This window comes from Talpa occidentalis, unplaced genomic scaffold (assembly GCF_014898055.3).
Source record: "Talpa occidentalis isolate TD23 unplaced genomic scaffold, MPIMG_talOcc4v2.1 talOcc4.17, whole genome shotgun sequence".
In the NCBI taxonomy this organism is placed as follows: Eukaryota; Metazoa; Chordata; class Mammalia; order Eulipotyphla; family Talpidae; genus Talpa; species Talpa occidentalis.
Window position 1 is genome coordinate 51,257,156 of NW_023601754.1, and position 5,710 is coordinate 51,262,865.

The 5,710-nt window shown below is 47.3% G+C and overlaps 1 long non-coding RNA gene across 1 annotated transcript; it reads right to left on the bottom strand.

The window, feature by feature from the left end:
• Positions 1–3,092: 3,092 nt before the first annotated feature.
• On the bottom strand, positions 3,093–5,324 carry LOC119250496 (uncharacterized). The gene is made up of 5 exons (XR_005126296.1): positions 5,283–5,324; positions 5,067–5,181; positions 4,782–4,858; positions 3,928–3,989; positions 3,093–3,188 (listed from the first exon to the last, which is right to left on the bottom strand). It is a non-coding gene; the product is annotated as an uncharacterized LOC119250496 (long non-coding RNA).
• Between the last annotated feature and the right edge of the window lie 386 nt (positions 5,325–5,710).

Sequence of the window (5,710 nt, forward strand, 5' to 3'; positions counted from 1 at the left end):
TTTGCCACCTTCTAATGTATCCTCCAAAGTAACTGATCTGTCCTCTAGAATGACAGGAAACACATTTGTCCCTCTACTCTGAGCCAGCACGTCACTAAAACATTAGTTTTCTGTCCCTAAACTTTCTCTTTTCTGAACACAACAAAACACTGTCAACAGGACATGGATTGAGCTCCTGTTCTGGCCTCCCTGTTCTGTTTCCCTCCTGTGGGTAAGTTGTGTATGGTCACTGACTCCTTCAGAGTATAGGGTCTACAGTCTAACCCTAGGCATGGAGTGACCCGGCCAGTCCTGACATGGCGCTGCTATCACCTACGCTCTCTAAAGTAATTTTATAGTCTTTAGAACAAAGGAACCATCACCTGAATTACCTGAACTTGATATGGGAAGCTTTATTTATACCTGGATAAGCTAATAGTATGTTTCCCTTTAGGTAATGAAACAGATCACACCTCTCTTTATTTGGCCACCAAGAAACTCAAGGACAAATAAGTATAGGGACAGATATCCAGTAGGCCCAACATATTTTTACTTTTTATCCATATTTTGACTTTCTACTATTTAAGATTATCTTCCTGTTTGTGGTTCTTATTTTGAATTTGGCGTCTTTTTGTAGTGTAGAATATAACCACATGCTGTGAGCTGCCTCACATCTCCCATGAGGAAATCACAAGGAAGTAAATATAAAAGAAAATAAAAGATGGGGGGGAAGGACATTTATTAAAAAGGAATAGACTGTTTAAAAATGCAATTGAAAGGGATAGAAAAGGCAAGAATGTAGAGAAATGGAATAGAACAGGAAGAAATACAACTGAGATTAAAAACAAAGAATGGAGTGGAATAAAATGGCATCGTGTCCATAGAAGGTGGAATGAAAGGGGGGCTTCCCTGGTGGCGCAGGGGGTTGAGCACCAAACTGTGAAGCAATCCACAGCCTCCGCAGCGACGAGTTCGATCCCTGGCCGGCCAGGGAGAAACCCACATGGCGAGGCAGACCTCTCCTGTCTCTCCCACAGCTCCCTCAGCAGTGTATTTCAGTCAGTCTTCCTGTTCTGTTCCCCACTCTGTCTCTGATGAATCCCCTCACCCCCCTCATCTCTGGCCTGTACCCCAGCTCTTGTATACATAAATGAATAAATCTTTAAAAAAAAAGTCATAAAAGAAAAAAAGAAAGTAAATGAAAGGGATGGAAGGAAATGAAAAGGAATGAAGTCAAATGAAATGGAGTGGAAAGAAGAGTAGTGAGAGTAGTGAAGTGATGTATAGGAACAGAATGGAAGAGAGTGGAAAGGAAATGAATTTAATGAAAGATACAACAAAAAGCAGTGCAATGAACAAGAGAAAAGGAACGGAGAAGAAATTACTAAAAAGTAATGTAGCAAAGGAAAAAAATACGGGAATTAAAGAATGGAAATGAAGGTGTGAAATGGAAGAGAGTTAAAAAAGGATGGATGAAATGCTGTGGCATCTAAAGTAATGACATGGGCCTCCCCTGGTGGCGCAGCGGTTGAGCACTGGGCTGTGAAGTTGCCCGCAGCCTCTGTAGTGCCGGTTCTATCCCCAGCCGCCGGCGAGGGTCCCACATGGCGCGACAGACCTTTCCTGCTGCGCCCACTGCTCCTCTCAGCAGTTTATTTCGTCAGTCTGCCTGTTCTGTTCCCTGCTCTGGCTCTGGTGAATTCTCTCACCCTCCTGTGCTTCTGACTATAAGCAGTGCTTGTATAAATAAATAAATAAATCTTTATAAAAAAATAAAATAATGACATGGGATTGAATAAAACATGCAGGAAGTCCACAGTAATGCAAGGGGATGAGAAAGGCTGGAATGAAGTTGTAAGGACATAAGTGGAGTGGGATGAAAGGATTTGAAAACAAGAAGCTGGAATGAGAAGAAGCAAAGACAACAAGAGTGGGGTTCTATGGAAGGGGGTGGGAGGAGAGGCTGGAATGACATACAGTAGGAAGTAATGGGCTATAGAGGATTGAAAAGGGAGAAGGAGGGAAGAGAATGGACAACAGTAAAACAGAAATGAATGGAAAGGGAAGGAATGGGGAAGAGGAAATGAAGGGAACAGAAAGAAGGGAGTGAACAAAAAAAGTGAATAGAAAACAAGTATACAGAATGAGAAGAAACTGAACCCAGTGGATGAAATGGAAACCAATCAAATGGAAATGAATGTGCACGGAAGAGTGAGTAGAAAGAAATGATGTGGTAGGAGATAGAACAGGTTAAATATGAATGGAAGGAACCGGAAGAAATGGGTCAGAAAGAAAAAGAATGGCAATGAAATAAAATGACAGGTGGAGATGGAGTAAGAAGTGTAGAACAGGAGGCAGTGGAATGTGGAAGAAAGGGTGGAATGGAAATAAAAAATAACACCAGTGATCAGAATGAAAGGAATGGAGGGCCTCCCTGGTGGCGCAGTGGTTGAGCGCTAGGTTGCGAAGCTGCCCGCAGCCTCTGCAGCACTGGTTTGATGCGAGGGTCCCACATGGCGCGCAGACCTCTCCTGCCGCCCGCTGATCCCCTCAGCAGTGTACTTCGTCAGTCTGCCTGTTCTGTTTCCCGCTCTGGCTCTGGGTAATTCTCTCACCCTCTTGTGCTTCTGACTGTACCCAGTGCTTGTATAAATAAATAAATAAATAAATAAATCTTTAAAAAAAAGGAAAGAAAGAAAGAAAGGAATGGAGTAAGCTTTGGAAAGGAATATAGACATGGGGTTGAAATGGAATGAAAGACATGGAGCAGGGACGGAAGAAGTGGAATGGAGGAAAACGGATTGGCAATCCGGTGATTGGGATAAAGGAAAAATGAAATGGAGTAAAGTTAAATGGCTTGGAAGAAATAGATAGAGTGAAAAATAAATAGGATGAAAATGTGTGGAATGGAGTGGACTGGGAAGGAAAGGAATGAAATGGACTAGAAAATGATAGGCTGGAAAAGAAGGGAGTTGAAAAGATGTTTAAGGAAATTCTAGACGGTTTATCCTACAGACGCTTCAGCAAGGAGAAAAAGGCAGATGGGTGCCAGCTCTTGTCCAAAGACTCAGTGGGACAAAAAAATACCTCGTAGTCTGACTCCGTGTCCCTTGTGGTGGAGTGGGGGCCAAGGCAGGCTGCAAGAATTTGGGTGATGGCTTTCTGTCGCTGTGAGAATAGCTCCTGGGAGTTGTGGAAGCCAGCTCTTTCTGCAAGTGGAAAGAGAGATCAGCTAGGGTCCACAGATACAGATTACCTGAGATTCCAGAAAATGCCAACTTGCATACTTCAGAGACCCACAGAGGAAGAGATTCATCCAGAGCTTTATAAAGAGCAGTGGCAGAGTAGGGTTAGGACTCTTTCCTTGCAGCTGGCTACCTCTGCAAACTCTACTCTAAAACTTCCTTCATGCTCCAGCACAAGCTAGGCCAGTACCACCTCATTTACATTCCAGTGCCAAGAAGCCCTGGAAGTGGAGGCAACATAGAAGAGGAGCCAGAGTCCTAGAATCTGTCCCAGTTCCCTGGGAGGCCTTGGGTCACTTTCCCCCCCCCCATCCCTGGAGCTACAATACACAAGAGTTAGATAATATAGTTTCCCAGATGTGAGGAATACAAAATTCTCATGTTGCATCCCTGCTGCAGCTTCTTGGGAAAAGAAAGCACAAAATTCTTGGGGCTCGAGGTAAAGGTCACTTCCAGAAATTTTCAGAAAAAGCTTTGGCCTCCCGGAGGGATTCAAGGTGAGGCGTTGTCACATTGGAGAATAAGGGGACAAGGAGAGGAGACACAAAACACAAGGAGTGTCTAGAGAATCCCAGAGAAGGCAGGGGAGGCAATGCAGACACCCAACTGGAGAACATTCCTCACCCCTGCACCCTGAAGGGTGGGACTGGAACAGCCCTGCTGGGCGGGGGAGCAGGGAGGGCTCCTCTGGAGCATCACCTACCTTCTGGACTCCATCCCATGCTTGAGGTTCAGGCACGTTGGCATACACATGCTGTGACCAGTCTAAAGAAAAGTGGACGTCAGCCCATGGCTGAAGTTAGGAGGAGATATGAGGGAAGGGGCTTGGCTTTCTAGGCCAGTCCTACCCTCAGAAAGGAGATGACAGAAACCTTCCTTTCTCCCTAGGGTTCCTACTTCATTTCTAGTGAACCTGACCTGGGAGTGTCCTGGAAATCAGATTCTGGGATAGGGAAGGCTGCTTGAGGACACAGATGAGGATGGAAATCGAAGACCTAACCCACTTATGTCCATGGGTCCTCAGTAGCCTGCTTTTAACCTTTCTCCTTCCTGGCGATGGTTTTCTTTCTGTAAAACTGAGCTGGATTGGATGGTCTCAATAGGACTTCCATTCTGCAAAGCACATCCTTCCAGAATCTTAAGCCAGAGTGGCCAAGGCATTTCACTTTGTCTTTGGTCAATTCCAATTCATTAGTAGACAGTGCTCGAGGATAGTGTTGAGATGGATATGAGTCTGGGTTTGGATACAACAGGGAGCAGTGTTGTAACTGATTTTGTCTAGAGCAAGTTAAGAGGTTTTCTGAGAGCGAGGAAGGAGAGAATGGTAGCATATTGCCTCATCTTTGAGATGGCTGTGGGAACAGATAGAACCTTGCAGAGTTCTTGACCCCAATCTCACCCATTTTCCAGATGGGGACACTGAAGCTTGGAGAGAGCAGGGCCTGCCCATGATCACATAATGATCTGTGGCAGAATTGGGAGCAGAAGCCTGGGTCCCAGCACCAGCCTCTGCCAGCCCTCAAGGCTGCCCTGGGCTTCAGCTACAGAGTCACTTACAAGAATTGGGTGCGGCAGGGTGCTCCTTCTCAGAGGTGGGTGTTACAGCCTCATGGATGGGTTCTTCTGTTGTTTTCCTTGAAGACCAGAAATCCCAAAGCCCTCACTCTTCTGTTGCACAGCCTCTGCCCATATCCCATGCCCATTCTTGGACAAGACCCCAATTCCCTGAATCTCCCCCCACCTCCATTTCTTGGACACAGCTCACCACTATGGTCAGTGACACCCCTTCCAAAGCAGGCCCCATGAAGGTCACCCCACTCCCACAGCCCTATCCCAGCTTACCTGCTGGTATTTCTGAAGTAGAGGAAGCAGCCCAGCCCTGTGGCCAGGGAGATGATAACCAGAATCCCAACAGCAATGCCAGCCAAGGTACTTGCAGGCAGGGACGACTGGGGACCTGGGCAGGGGGAAAGAATCAGGGTCCAGGTCTGGCACAACCTCATGCCTGCCCCCAGCCCCCTCCCCTGTGTGCTGGGGGGGTGCACCTGAGGGACTCACCTATCGCTCTGACCAGGACAGAGGCAGAGCAGGTCAGGTGGGTCAGAGGTTGAAGACCGTGCAGTTGTAGGTCCCCTGGTGTTCCCTGGGACAGGCCTCAATGATCAGCTGCTCTCCGGTATACATCGCAGTTGAGTGTTTTGAAAGGTCCAGTGATATTCAGGTATTGGCTGAGACTCAGCCCGGCAATTTAGGGTCAGGCTGGTGTTGAGCTCCACCTCCACGATGCTGACTGCCACAGAAGCCTCCCCCTGGTGATGTCCACTCGGTCAGGCCATCTGTGCGGAGACAAAATTCTGCACTCTTGGGCCTCCCTGATGGTTGCAGCGGTTGAGTGCTGGGTTGCGAGGCTGCCTGCAGCCTCTGCTGCACCGTTCAATCCCCGGCCACCGGTCGAGGTTCCCACATGGCGCGCAGACCTCTCCTGT